Source organism: Callorhinus ursinus, unplaced genomic scaffold, assembly GCF_003265705.2.
Source record: "Callorhinus ursinus isolate GAN/ISIS: 27379988/994484 unplaced genomic scaffold, GSC_fseal_2.0 scaffold15, whole genome shotgun sequence".
NCBI classification, from domain to species: Eukaryota; Metazoa; Chordata; class Mammalia; order Carnivora; family Otariidae; genus Callorhinus; species Callorhinus ursinus.
In genome coordinates, this window is record NW_027397077.1 from 32,393,394 (window position 1) to 32,409,011 (window position 15,618).

At 36.2% G+C, this 15,618-nt stretch overlaps 1 protein-coding gene across 2 annotated transcripts in view; it reads left to right on the forward strand.

The window, feature by feature from the left end:
- CNTN4 (contactin 4) overlaps positions 1–15,618 on the forward strand; it is a 952,644-nt gene that overhangs the window by 423,113 nt on the left and 513,913 nt on the right. The window lies entirely within an intron of this gene.

Genomic DNA, 15,618 nt, shown 5'->3' on the forward strand with positions numbered 1-15,618 from the left:
GGGTCTGGTCACTTGACAGATGGAAAAGTCAGATGGGTGTTAAATATGCCTTGTAAGAGGTGCTTTTAAAGCCCTGGTGATTTAATTGGTCTTCAAAATAAATGTAAAATGTTATGAGATAATAAAGGAAAAGTCTTATATTTTATATGTAAAGATAATATGTCCCTGTATGTGTTTGCATGCATAGAAATCTACCCAACAGCCTGGGAGGTAGTTTCTATGCTACTCTAACTACAGTACCCCCTCAGTATCGAGAAGGTGCTGAGGTTGAACAAAGTGGAAGAAATCTTCACAAGAGGCACATGAGTAGAAAATAAAGCCCCTGGCAGTGTGTGCTTTGAGACCTTGGCAAATGTTTTGTCTGTCCCCAGAGGGGACACAGCTAGGCACAAAGAGACTTCACCACATCCTCAGCAGCAGTTGTAAGCAGGTCCTCCTTGCTCACAAACTGCACTCCAGCCCTCTGTGACAGGTTGGGTCAGCAAATGGAGGTGCAGATTGAAGCTCTGTGAACTACCTCTAAAATAACTTCAAAGTGAATATGATGGAACAAAAAATGAATTTAACAACCCTGAAAAATTGGGCAGATTTTAAATGTTAGCAAGCCTTGACTATTACATATTGTCAAAGTATCCACTCAATGGATTATCAATAATAACGGTGGAAGCTTTGAGTTAAGCTCTTTCAAACTGCTGTGCGAGCTCTAACAAGCCACTTTACCTCTCTGAGTCTCAGTATTCACCTATAAAATTAGGTGTGATTTCCAAGATACTTTCTAGGTTAGGAAAGTCTATGATCTCATGACACTTCATTTTATCCTCTCACTCACTCCTGGACAGCCCTTCAAATTGCCCAGGGACTGGGTGAAATGTGATTTGTCATCTGAAGCAAAATGTTAATAGGATTCTTTCTTTTCTTCCTTTCTCCTCTCTCTCTTTCTCTGCTTTCCCTATTCCCTCCGTTTCTTCCTCCTTTCTTCTAATTCATCTTTTATCCCTACTCCCTCCCTCTCTACCCTTGTCCCCAGTTCCCTTTCCCCCTTTTTTATTAGCTCTTCTAAAAAACAAACAAAGCTGGGAATGTTTGTTCTTTTGATCTGTTTGCCACCTTCTCTTATGAGAGATCATCAAGGTATAAATAAGTTATATAATGATGTCCTGCTCTGTTGTGTATTAAATTCACTTGACCCTAGACATGGATTTGCAGAAGGGACCTGAAAATTATGGATGTGTATATATGTATGTATAGATTGTTCATATTAATTTTTAAAGTAAGAATAATTTATCTTATATTATGCATTCCAGGTGACTAAACAGAATTTATCCAAGTGTATTAAGCTAACAATATTTACTTTAAAAATAAAACAAAAAAAATTTCACAACTGAGTGTACACTTCAATGAAGGATACTAAAGAGCTTGATTAAAAAAAAAAAAGATGTACCAAAGGGTTTTTATTTTCCCCCAAGAAATTACAGTTTTATTTAATAGTATGGAAAAGAAAAGCCATAAATGATTTCATTAAGAAATGGAGTTGACCCTTGAACTACTGAGGTATTAGGGGCTCTGATCCCCTGCACAGTCAAAAATCTGTGTATAACTTTTGACACCCCAAAAACTTAATTAGTAATAGCCTAATGGTGACCAGAAACCTTGCAGATAACATAGGCTGTTGATTAACACATATTTTGTATGTTATATGTCCCTGCACAATTGAAAATTACATATAACTTTTGACTCCCCAAAAACTGAACTTCCAGTAGCCTGCTGTTGACCAGAAGCCTTACTGATAACAAACAGTTGATTAACACATATTTTATGTTATATGAGTTACATACTGTGTTCTCTTTTTTTAAGATTTTATTTATTTATTTGACAGAGAAAGAACGTGAGCACAAGAAGGCAGAGCTGCAGGCACGGGGAGAGGGAGGGACTGGCTCCCCACTGAGCAGAGAGCCCAACACCAGGCTAGATCCCAGGACCCTGGGGTCATGACCTGAACTGAAGGCAGATGCTTAACCCACTGAGCCACCCAGGTGCCCCTATATACTGTATTCTTAAAATAAAATTAGCTGAAGAAAAGAACATGTTTTTAAGAAAATCATGAGGAAGAAGAAATACATTTACAGGACTATACTTATAAAAATAAAAACACCTGTAAGGGGACCCATGCAGTTCAATGTTGTTCAAGGATCAACTGTATATACCTGACACCATAAATAAGTGACCAACTTTTGGAGTTTAAGTCAGATTAAAAATAATTCATGGAAAATTTTCTTTATGGCACTCTTTTTGTGATCTCAGACTGTTTATTGCTAGTGAAGACTCTCAGTTAAAAACTACAAACTACAGATTTTACTAAACTCACCACTAATGATGCTTAGGCTTCTTGATGTGCTGAAACCAAATTGTGAGTAAATTTCCTTTGTGTGTCTTTACTACAAGTACTAGAAAGAGCTAAATTAATTTCAGAATTGATATTTGTAGTACAAGGATAGCAGTGTTTCTTCTTTCAATATTAAGTGAAATAAAAATATGCATTGGCCGGATAGCTGGAATGGCACAAAATAATTACAGACTAATATCCTTAACAGTGGACAATATTTGTATATATTTTTAACAACTAGTGTACTTGAAGATAGATGGTAAGTACCCATTTGATGACAGTAATAGCTTGTTTTGGCTCCACTTCTTATTCCAGAACAAAGTAGTGTTATGAATGGCAGCTTTTAAATGGAAGTTGGAATATTAATTTTTCCCTCAAATTTTACCATTAGGAGATCTCTGTATATGTGGCTTCCTATTCTCGAGTTTGAATATTAATGTTATTCCTTATTGAACTTGTAGACTGTACTTGATGTGATCCATGCAGAGTATAAAATTAATTTTCTAAATCTCATAATATTGGGTAGATAGCCTGGCTTTTCAGGCAGCAGGCCCTGTTGTGAATAGAATCAGTAACGTGAAACAATTCCTCTATTTTATAGTCGTGCATCCTTCCATGACCAAAATGATTTGTACTTATGGACTATTTCTATGCAAAAAATATAATGGTGACAGATAGGTTTGATAATTTGTGGCTTTCAAACCCTTGATTATAAAGTTATCAGGCACTGCTTTTGGTTTTAAACCAGTGCTTCTGATGACCTGAGATGTTCAATTCAATATCACTTAGTTAATAGCTCCAGTGGTTTATCAGACTGTTTTATTGTGTAGTTAAAGAGGTAGAGTTGTAAATCGGATTTAGACATGGCTTTGGGTTTTGTACATGGTTTCTCATGTCTTCACTATATTCCAAAGTAGGAATGAGAGTCCTCTGCATATTAGCACGAAATCTCTCTGTTGTTTCAAGGAAGGAACAGGATGATTTAATACTGAGAGGAGCTATTCAGAAAGAACTGCAAAGGGATAAAGTATTTCTATGGTTAGATATAAAAATGCGGGTCTACAGATTCTGAGGATATGACAGAATTTAGAGAAGCTGCCTATACCAGGCAGTTGGCAAAGAGGACTAAAGAAGACAGATTTAAGTCTTGCCAGAAGGAAACCCTATATCAAGGGATAGTGAGTGCCCTGGAGAAAAAAATGTAAATAAGGAAGTAGAGGAATGAGTATATTGTAGTTGAAAGAGACATGGCTTTCCTACTTAGGAAAATGGTGTAAATGAGTGAAACATATTGAGTTTAAGGACACCGGGATTAATTCCAAAATAGTTGGCATAGGTATTGTTAAGTTACTGTGCAGATTTTTAAGAAATTTACATCAATGAAGAGATACAGAGAAAAAGGAATGCTCTTGGCTCTTTAATGTACGGCCCTAACAAGCTTTAAAAATATAATTATCTTAAGTGAGTATTATGGTACCAGAGGTAGACTGTCTTGTTTTATTGAAGATTTTTGCAGTAGTGTATATGGATATTGTGTTTAGTATGGTAGATGTTGGTACACAAGTGTATATGCAAATTGTGTAGCTGTTTATGTAGTTGGTAGTGAATTGCCTTGATTCTCCTCCCAATGTCTGTGTTCATGATCTGTCCCTCCCAAGACATACCCACACACCATTTATCTGTGTTATCCTAAATTGTCTCAGGACCTGGGGTAGATGCCTGAGTCCCAGGAGGTCAATTTTATTAAATCACTTTGCCCAGGAGGTCAGTTTAAAGTTCTTACTGTAGGGTGTAATACTGTACAATACTGAATGACTTCTTGAAATCATTTCACTTCACTTTTCTTCTACTGAGCATTGTGTTGAGATTAATATATTTAGGTCTCCCCGACATTCAGATAAATACTTTTATCTACTAGACCTGACCCTCTAAATGAGTCTTGTCACTAGTTACACACAGTCACGTGCAAGAACTTTACTTCCAAGCAGCTTAGAATTCAATGCATTTGTGTATCTTTCAGATTGGTAGAGTTCCTCACACACAAGCATCATGCTTGACACCAGAGGGGGAGGCAACCACCATCTCCCAGAAGAGAACAAATTATGTGTTCAAACATGGTCTCTGGCATCTTTATGATGTGTGCGCTAAGTGTGAATCTGGTAATTTAAGGTGTGTGACTCTTCCTCCCATCCAGCTGTCTGGCTATTGCTCAGAGAGAAGAATAGCAGCAGATTTAGACTGACACAGTCCTTCCCTGGAGTCCTCCTCTACCTCTCCCTGCAGGAATCCACAAGGGTATTAGTTGATTGCTGTTGTTAACCTCTCTTGTAGTAGTATATTTCTTGTTGAAAGTACCTTTTGTGGCACGTGAGTACACTGAAGAGATGTGAAATTTAAAAAATGGCTTTACTTTTAAAAAACCTTCTTACCTAGATTATCAAGAGAGAAACAATTTCTCAGGCTAACTGGTGTGTGTGTATGTGTATACATCTAAGCTAAAATCTTCGTGAATCTTTATGTTCATCAAGAGCCATGGTTGAATGATAACACTGGTTTTAGTGGGGTTTTTTTCCCAAATCATTTTCATATCCGGTGAATCAGATTCAAGATGTTTATGTAAAGTGATAGAGTAAAATATTTCACCTGAGAAACATTTTTGAGTATATGGCAGTTTTCAATCTCAAAGTAATCTGGAAGGTACAGATAGGAAGGTGTTTGAAAGTCTTGTGAAGTTTCTGATAATTCCACTAAAGTAACTGTTTTAATAAACTTTGGACTTCACATGGGAGTTTTTCCCAAAGTGTGAAGCAGATACCTCTGGTGGAATATGTGATAACTTCAGGTAATAGCTAGGTAGATGTTTTTAATGAACATGTTAATGGAAAAAATATGTAACTAGTAAATAAAATACATTATTTTACAGATAACAATTGCTTAGGACAAGGCTAAGATTTTTAAAAATGTTTTTTTGGATAAGCAATTTTAGAACTCATTCTTGAATATACCACACCTTGTCTCATGCAAGTGACACTACCATAGGTTACTTCCTGTGTGTTCAAGGGTGGCCAGCCTAGCAAACAAGGAGACAGGGATACGAAATCATGGGATTTCCAGTCTGGAAGTTATCTACAGATTGTCTTGTCTGACTCTCTTCTAATGGGCTTGGACGCTTACCCAAGATAAAATGGCTGTCTGGTAGTATGACTAGGAATGGAGCCTAGTGTTTCCAGAGCCCCATATGGTGCTCTTTCCCTGACAAGAGACTCTTGAGTTTCTCTTCAGATTTTATGCACATTTCATGATGTAGGAACTCTGTGAGCCAGAGAATCCAAAAGCAAAGGCCTGTAGAAGCCAGACTGAAAACATGAATGAAGGAAGTAGACCGGGTGTCAGAAAATAAGGAATCCATAGGGTCATGTCAGAATAGCACGTAAGTTTTCCTCCTACGTGCTATCGTTACATAGGATTGTGTTGCCCCGTGTTGCCACATGTCACAAATTTTAAATGTTATTTGTTTTTTAAATGTTTGAAGCCAAAACCCATCTCTCAGATCCATACCCATCCAGTTTACATCCTCTATTATAAGGTATTTGAAAGACTACTCTCTGATGGGGGAGAAAACATGGGCTTTTACAACATGAGGTGGCATATAGTCTACCTGAAAGATGGAAAATGCATTAGCAATGCATTCTGTGTACTTTTAGGGAGGAATTTAAGAGGAGAATGGAGCAAAGCATACTGGGTGGGATTCTTGTAAAGCTTGTTTTAAACTACCAGAGATTATGAATTGTCAATTTGTAGGTATCAAATTTAAGAACTCATATTTTACTGATAAAAAGATGAAGTAGATCACATGGAATTCAATAAATGAATATATTTTGCTATACCTGAGTAATTTAGTTTAATACACTACAGTTATAGTTATTGGTTTTACTAACATGTAATATTTTTATTTGATTTTTATTTGGAACTAAAGTTGCCAAATGGAATTTATACTGCTTTAAAAGAGTTAAGTTGATTATTTCTTAACTTTTTTTTTAATCTGTAGATGTTTTGATCACATTTGAGGGACAAAATGATGGTCTCATTTCTGCTTGTTTTGACTTTAAAACACAGCCTATATGCTATTTAGTTTTACACAAGGTATTTCAGAAGTTATATCTGGTAAAGGAACAAGGAGCACATGCTTTGATGTTTAGGCATAAACATTTTCCTTTCAGACCTGTGTAGCTGACAGAATTAGCAGGTTGGGTCCACCTTCAGGACTGCTGATCTACATCCATTCATTCATTTAAAAATTAATTAAATGTCGACTATTTACCTCACCCTCTCTAGGGTGTAGGGGGACAGCACTGAACAAAATAACTGAAAAATTGTTGCCCTTATCAAACTAAATGCATTCTAATTGGGCATCTATCTGTGAAGAAGAGGGAAGGACATGTTTTGTAGGCCACCCCTGGGACCTATGGCAGCCTTTCTACCTCTCAGTCTCCACTGCTTTCTTTAGCTCCTTTGGCTCTTTGCTCCAGCTAAAAGTCCTGTGCTCTTGAAGTTATCCCTATACAGGCCATGTGAAGTGGATGAACAAAACAATTTTCCAGATATTTTTGTGGACCCAGAATTTGGTTGGCCTAAAATAGCTGAGTAATTGGGGCAAACTTTTTGTTTGTTTATGACTAGGTTTTTGTGATTAAGCCACCACATTACCAAGCAGCACTCCCCCTCTTTTTGCTTCTAAGAGAAAAGCCAGACCTCTACCTACCCAACAGGTTACTCACAGAGTAACTCACCTGCTTTAAAAGATTGAGTTGAGCAAGTGGACTAATTTGAAACCTATTTATAACCCTGTTTATACCCTCAATATGGGTATAGCCATCCCCCGCTAGGATGTGTTCTTAAGTAGAGTTGAATTAATATGTGGAGAAATAATTTGAGCTTTTTGTAACAAGGTGTTTTATAACTGCAAAGTGCTGTTAGTATTAAAGATAATAATTTGTAAGTAAATATTAGAGCAACTAAGTGCAAAGGGGCTCTTAGTACACTCTTCATTTCAATGTGTAAAAAGAAAATTGGTACTAAAATATATAGTGTCTGTCTGCCTTGTAGTTTCTTTCCCAAAGGCTATTGACTTTTCTTTCCCTTCTAACTTCCCTTTGGGTAACACAGGAGCTTACCTAAGTTTTGAAGTAGCCAGTTAGAGGCATTTACTGAGTAGATGACTGTTTTGCCTTTTTTTTCTGATTCCTGAGGGCTGAGAACTCTGGAGTGATTAATTGCGGGGGTGTCTGATATCATTTTTTTCGGAGGTATAAAAGTGGTAGTGCGTCTTACCAGAGAGCTGGCTCTGAGTTTCAGTAGGGTGGTCCAGACCCCCTCCCAGGAAACTATGAGTGGGATGGTTGTTAATATTCAGAGCCTTCAGGCTCAATGGCTTTCTAACTCCACTACCTCATTTAAACACAGAGCAGTCAAGGGTTGATTTCACTGTTAATAGGCAGGCATATCATCTATTGATATAACTGGATTTGGTAAGCGTGTGGTTTCCCTAAGCAGCTATTATATATACACTGGCCAGTTCAAAGTGTATTACCTTACCCACCATCACAATACAAGCTCTTTGCCTTTTATAGTTTAGAAGTACCACCTTCTTTATTTTTTAAAATTTTTACGTGTTTAATTTTTTCCTGGTTTTTTAAAAGTTCCAGTATAGTTAACATACAGTGTTAAGTTAGTTTCAGCTGTACAATATAGTGATTCAATAATTCTGTACATTACTCAGTGCTCATCATGATAAGTGTACTCTTTAATCCCCATCACCTATTTCACCCCCCCCACCCCTCTAGTAATCATGTTTGTAGCAACACTGCCTTCTTACTCGGAGTTACAGCATGCCTCAGCATTAAATTGATATACTATTTTAACGTTAAAGATCTATACTCAGTATTAACAAGGTTGTTGCATTTTCTGCAGAGACTCTAACAGATGATGTAGTCTTAAATATCAATCGATTTAAAATATCTCTTAACCTGACATCAATATTAAGGCTTTAGCAAAGCTCTCACATGAAAGATCTGATGTGTTGAACTTTTAATTAATTTAGCAATACGGTATGTATTGTCTTATATTACATTTCTTTTCTCATGTTAATATTACTTAATAGCCATTAGTAATAGGAAATATGTTTTTTCAGTGGTCCAAGTGTCCAAATAGTAGATAATGTCACTAGTGGGAAAATGGTCAATAGTGCTTCTCAAGCATTAATGTGTGAAAATACAGATTTTGATTTAGTGGGACTGCAATGAGGCTTAAGATTCTAAATTTATAATTAGCTCTAAGATGATATTCACGTTGGGGGTCTGTATCACATGGGAGAAATAAGAGTAAAGACCAGTTTGAATTCCCTCTTCAGCACACATTGAATTTTATAACTAAGGAATTCTTTCTTGGTCATCTTTTTTTCAACTTTTCCTTACTGTATTGTTATTTGAAATCTGAAAAATACACTAGATCAACAGTTCTATCAGGATGTCAAGTTAAAATTTGGTGTCTCATTTTATATTTCACCGCTTTATACCCTCAAACTTTTGCCTTCTATCCTAAATTGATCTGGTAGATCTTTGCCTGACACTCATGTCTTCTTGTTAGTTATTTAAAGACATGTAAAGTAAAAAACTTTTAATGTTTTAACTAGGAGAGATGCTTTCTCCAGAATCATAGGAATTGAGATGTATATGGAGATAGGACAGGTAAGCTCCGTATGAAATATTCTGAAGTTTTATGAATGATACTATTGTTTGTTTGTTTCTCTTTTATCCTTCAGTTTATGAAAGTGAAATGTGGGCTTTTCTAATATACGCATGTTCTAGTTTCCTATACAGTGTTTATTTCCCCTTGGTAACATTGCATATTATGTTGCTGCTAGTCATGACAACTGTTGGAGACGTGAGAGTCCTTTCTTTTTTAAACTTTTCTCCATTTGTGACATGATGACAGCTGTCATGGGAATGGGGAAAGATAGAGCAATTTTTCAGAGTCCGTCAAATGAAAGTACATTTATTGCTGTAACTTAATGAAAGTTGCTTCACTGTGACATGTGTCAGAGTCTTTGTGATGCAAGTGTGGAAGGATCTTTTCTGAAAGATTTATGCCTCAAGTCTGGATTTGAGCTGAAAGGACATGACCTTGGCTTTGAACTTACAGAAGGGTACCCCTGTAATAAAATCCAGAGTCAGTATGAAAAGTCAGTAAGGTAAAGAATAAACAACAGCACAGAGCTTCTTTCCAAGAGGTGCATTTATCATGAACAGTGTATGTCTCCTTTGCTTTATTTTACCCAGAATCCTCAGAAAACAGGTAGATATTTAGATTGTCATCTGGGTACTTAGAAATCGAGATGAATGCCTGCCTTCTTTAATTTTCATCAAAACAATCCTTATTTTATAAATATATACATGTATTTCCTCATTTTAAAAGGGGATTTCTATCACAAAACCCACTGTCAATGTGTGGCATTCTTGAAGAGATTGTGAAAATTAAGAAGAGAAAAATTTTCAAGTAAATATTTCTTAAAGGGCTTTACTGAGTTATTCATTCATAGTCAATATAATTAACACATTTAAGAAGTAGTTAAGTATTGTCAGTATATTCAAAGTTGTGTAACCATTACCACAATCGATTTTAGAATATATTTATCATCTCCAAAAGAAACCTGGTACCTATTAGTAGTCCCTTCTACTTTCTCCTAAACCCTCCCTTAACCCTAGAAAAGCACTCATCTATTTTTTGTCTCTATGGATTTACTTCTCTTGGATATTTCATACAAGTGGGATCATTTTATATATCTCATATGTGAACTGACTTCATAGCATCATGTTTTCAAGGTTTGTCCATATTGCAGTATATATCAGTACTTCATTATTTTTTATTGCCAAATAATAATCCATTGTATAGGTATACCACATTTATCTATCTCTTCCTCTGATAATTGGCATTTGAGTTGTTTTAACTTTTTTTTGGCTGTTATAAATAATGCCCATATGAGCATTCATGTACAATTTTTGTGTGGACATATATCAAAGAGTGGCATTAACTGAAGATTTTTTCACCAATATATGTTTACATTCCACCAACATTGAAATAGTGGATTTTTTTTTAAAAAGGTAATCTGTAAAAAGGTGTAAAAGAAAATGCTTCTCAGTAAATAATTCTACTGATCCAAACAATCTATTTTTTTTAATTTTTTAGTCTCTAGAAAACAAATATTTCCTAAAAGTTTAGTCCCTTCCTTCCAAACTCAGTAGTGGCCTACCATATAAGGATTAAAGATTTGAAAAAAGATAGGAAGTTAAATTGCCTGTAAAAAGTAAAACCAAGGAATGTATCCCTTCTACTTGAAGCAAGATACGTGAAACTTGAATGAAGAAATGTACGAAGGGATGCCTAGCTGGCTCAGTTGGTAGAGCGCACAACTCTTGATCTCAGGGTTGTGAGTTCAAGCCCCATGTTAGGTATAGAGATTAATTTAAAAAATAAAATCTTTTAAAAAAAGAATATCTCAAATGCTTTAGTAAGCACTCAGGGGAAAAAAAAAACTGATTGAATCTCAGATCAACCTTTGGAGGCTTAAAATATTTGCATTGTAGGATAGGCAACTGTGGGTGAGCTTTGTCAACCATTTTGTAATCCAAAGACGTAAAAATGTATCATTTGTATTTTCTCATCCCTGAAAGTGCCAGTTGAAGTCAGAAAACATAGGACACACCCATATTGAATTAGATCTTTACTGTGTATCACTGAATATAAGAACCCAGATCAGAACACCTATTAGAGATGAGGCTGAATCAGTGCACTGGGGATAGTGATGTTATTCATGCAGCATGCACCTTGGAAAGCTGTTTGGATTGCATTTGATTACCACTCCTGTGTATTTGCTGTTTTGCAAGTACTCAATGGGGACTGCTTTTTCTTTTTCCAATTGAAAATAGGTGAGAGGAAGTACATAAACATGTTAGTGCTCTGAAAGGAAAAAAAATAAAGATAAGATACTTCCACAAAAATTATCATCCTTGACCTGAATGTTGAAAGATAATGGGGGAAAAATCATATGGAAAAAAAAAATCAATGAAAAAAATCATTATATGACATATAGTATGTCATGGATGTACATTTTATTTAATATGCTCCAAAATCAAACAAGCAAGTATTTTACTTAAAATACAAATTATTGCCATGTCTCTATTAATTCTTTAAGTTTTTATTTTTATTTTTTTAGTAATCTCTACAACCCATGTAGGGCTCAAACTCAAGACCCCAAGACCAAGAGTTTCATGCTCTTTTGACTGAGCCAGTTAGGCACCCCTGCCATGTCTATATTGTAAATTATATGTTATTTTAAAGTTGTTGAACACCAAGTAAAAAGATATATTAGTTTACATTTTGCAGAATCTTGTCACTAATATTTTGTTGTTTTTGCTTTTCATTTTGGAGACACAAAGGTCTTCCATTTAATAAATATTTTTACTAACAAACGTGATCTGTAACACAATTGGTATTGCCTGTCAGTTTTCGGAAATGATTGAAAATGTATATTCAGAGCTGAATATGGCAGATAAACTGAGTAATGAAGGAAATCTTTGAGCACTATCATTTGGTTCTATTTTTTTGTAATGATGGATTATATATACAGAATGTCAGGTGAAATCAGAAATTAAAAATATTATGTGTTTTAGTGAGCTTTTCACTTATACTCTCACCCACATGTTTGACAAATTTTATCCATGTCTGGAACTCTGGGTGTTTTTCTCCAATTACCTACCTCCCATACCCGTCTCATCTCCCCACACTCCTTTCTGTCAACCTTCTCAGTTCTGTCTCAAAATTTATTCTCGGAGACACTGAGAATACTCTGTGCCAGTAGTTCTTACAATTTCTAGTGTTAAGAGAATTAAAAGAAGCTGGTATTTCTGCAGAATGTCAGATAGTTTCTCCTAGGTCTTACGGCAAGTATAAAGGACAAATCCTTTAAATGGCTATAATTTTCATACTTGGAAAAAAATATCAAAGTAGGAGTCATTCCTAGCAACTGTATTTTTAAAAATCACAGTTCTCAAAGTAGAAATTGACAAATAAGGGAAATAGAATTTTATAAAGTCAACTAATTTTAAAACTTCTCGTGTTGTACATAGGTAACTAGGAGAAAAGGAATCTAAGCATAGATATGTATCATTTTCTAATGAACTCGATTTACAAAAACATAAGTGGAGATCAGAATAATTATTCATCACAAAACAAAACTTGTTCACCTTCTTAAAAGAGTCCAAGTCAGGGGCACCTGGGTGGCTCAGTCATTAAGCATCTGCCTTCGGCTCAGGTCCTGATCCCAGGGTCCTGCTTCAGAAGCCCTGCATCTGGCTCCTTGCTCCATGGGAAGCCTGCTTCTCCCTCTCCCATTCCCCCTTCTTGTGTTCCCTCTCTTGCTGTGTCTCTGTCAAATAAATAAATAAATAAAATCTGAAAAAAAAAAGTACAAGTCTGCATACTCTCTGTTACATTCAGCAGCTGCTTCTATTTTGATAGGAAAAAAGTATGTATCATCCTGAAGTTTGTTTTCTTTAATATCTCCATAAATCTGGATATGTGCACAGTGGGTGGGAGAGAACTGTGGGAAAGGAGGTCATATTGTTCTGAAATAAAGGTGGCAATCATAGACTTACAAGTGTTCTGAAGGTACTAACAGGGCAGAATGCTACAAATCAGAACAGCCCTTGACATTGGTTTGTATAATCATTGTACAAAACTCCAGGTTTTGAGACCTGTTTCCACTGTGGACTTTCTTTGTTGACCTTGGCCATGTGACATTAACTGTTCTGGACTGGTTTCTTCCTCAGAAAATGGAGAAGTTAGGACTGCTTCATCTTAAGATTTGTTCCAGTTCTGGCATTCTTTTAGAATGAGTCTGCTTCTAGCTACAGTGTGGGTGCGCTAGGAATCAATGCTTTCTCGAAGAAACTGTTGAACAGAGAGATCTTAGCCATGCATTGTTGATGTGAACTCTGGTTTCCTTTTTGGTCATTACAAGTCCCTTGGCACTGTTGTGCATCTGAGGGCCATGATCTAAGAGACTTGGCCTAATTTAAACTTTTTATCTAAAGATCCTTATTTGGTTATACTGTCCTCCTTTTTGCTCCCTTTCTGTCACCTTAGAAATGTCTGTTAAGGGGCACCTGGGTGGCTCAGTTGGTTAAGCATCTGCCTTTGGCTCAGGTTATGATCCCAGGGTCCTGAAATTGAGCCCCACATTGGGCTCCCGGCTTAGCGGGTAGCCTGCTTCTCACTCTGCCTCTGCCGCTTCCCCTGCTCATGCTCACTCTTTCTCTGTATCTCTGTGTCTCAAATGAATAAACAAATCTTTAAAAAAAATGCCTGTTAAAAGCTGCCATTTTACTCTCTAGGACTGGTACTAAATGAGAAAACAAACAAATGTTTCTCCTTGTAGAAATATATTTGGAATTTGGGGGTAGGATTAGGTCATTGTGTGGACATGTGTATAAAGATTTAGATATCTTTTTTTAATTTTATTATGTTATGTTAATCACCATACATTACATCATTAGTTTTTGTTGTAGTGTTCCATGATTCATTGTTTGCATATAACACCCAGTGCTCCATTCAATACGTGCCCTCTTTAATACCCATCACCAGGCTAACCCATCCCCCCACCGCCTTCCCCTCTAGAACTCTCAGTTTGTTTCTCAGATTCCACCGTCTCTCATGGTTCGTCTCTCCCTCTGATTCCCCCCCTTCATTTTTCCCTTCCTACCATCTTTTTTTTTTTTAAGATATAATGTATTGTTTCAGAGGTACAGGTCTGTGATTCAACAGTCTTACACAATCACAGTGCTCACCATAACACATACCCTCCCCAATGTCTTTCTTAAATGAAAAACATTGTTGGGGAGGTGGAGATCTTCATATCTCAGCTTATTCTGTCTTAGTAAGCAATGAAAACTCTCTAAGCCTTGCCTCATTTGTTAGGCATCTATATGATAACCAGTGTTGGGTCTTCCTTATTTCCTTTCTGGTTCTGTTCTTGTGAATTGTTTGAAATAGGAGTAGCTATCAAATTTATACATAATTTTTTTTAGTGTTCCTTCCTAAGAGCTAGTTGCCCAAAGATGCCTTTCCATCTTGAACTTCAAAAATGAGAGCAACTTAATATTAGAATTCCTGATGGCATATCTTTCTTCACAGTTACATACACTGTCCTCCCCTTTTAATTCTGACCTCAGTTCTTTCTAAAGCTCTTGGTCTCTGATAAAGAAAATCCTGCTTTTTTTCTTTTTCCAAAGATGTATGTCTTTCGCACTTTTAGACTCCAGTTTTGAATTTTCTTTTACTTGATCATGGGCTTTTTCTTTACTCTTTCTCAAATAATCAGTAGACTTTCTTGTTTTCATTCTTTCTCAGCCATTTCTAGGAAGGTGTTCAGACTTTGTTGTGAAGGCACGGATATGCCCTTGTCTCTCCAGATAGTTGTTTATTTCTTGGTCACAGCATTTAGTGATTCTATCACATCCAAGTTCATCCATTGATTATATTGACTCCTTCCAGTACAAAATGTAATCTGTTCTTATTTACTCCTAAATGTTTTTTAAAGATTTTATTTATTTAAGGGGGCGGGGGTTAGTGACAGAGATAGAGAGAATTCAAGCGGGGAGGAGAGGGAGAAGCAGGCTCCCACCGATCCAGGGAGCCTGATGCGTGGCTCGATCCCAGGACCCTGGGATCATGACCTGAGCAGAAGGCAGATGCTTAACCGACTGAGCCACCCAGGTGCCCCTACTCCTAAATTTTTTAAAAAGGATATCTGTCTTTATGTTGGATATCAAAAGGGAACTATGATTAATTTACATTTTGAAGTCGTTTCTTCTTTTATTTTGGAATTAGATTTTGATTGTATATCATTGAATATGCAGGATGTTGGCATTAGCCTTACCCACAGAAACAGAGCTGTCATTCATATAATTCTACACTGATGGGCGCTTGCTCCATCAACTTGTAAAAAGAACCTAATATACACAGAGATGAAATCATTAAAACAAATGAACAAACACCAAATAGCACTGACATTAATATAACCATGCTGAGTGATACCAAAACTGATATGTCTGAGATTGTAGTACCTTATTGACCTATTTCAAACATAATTTTCTCAAAATACTTTCATGAAGAAAATA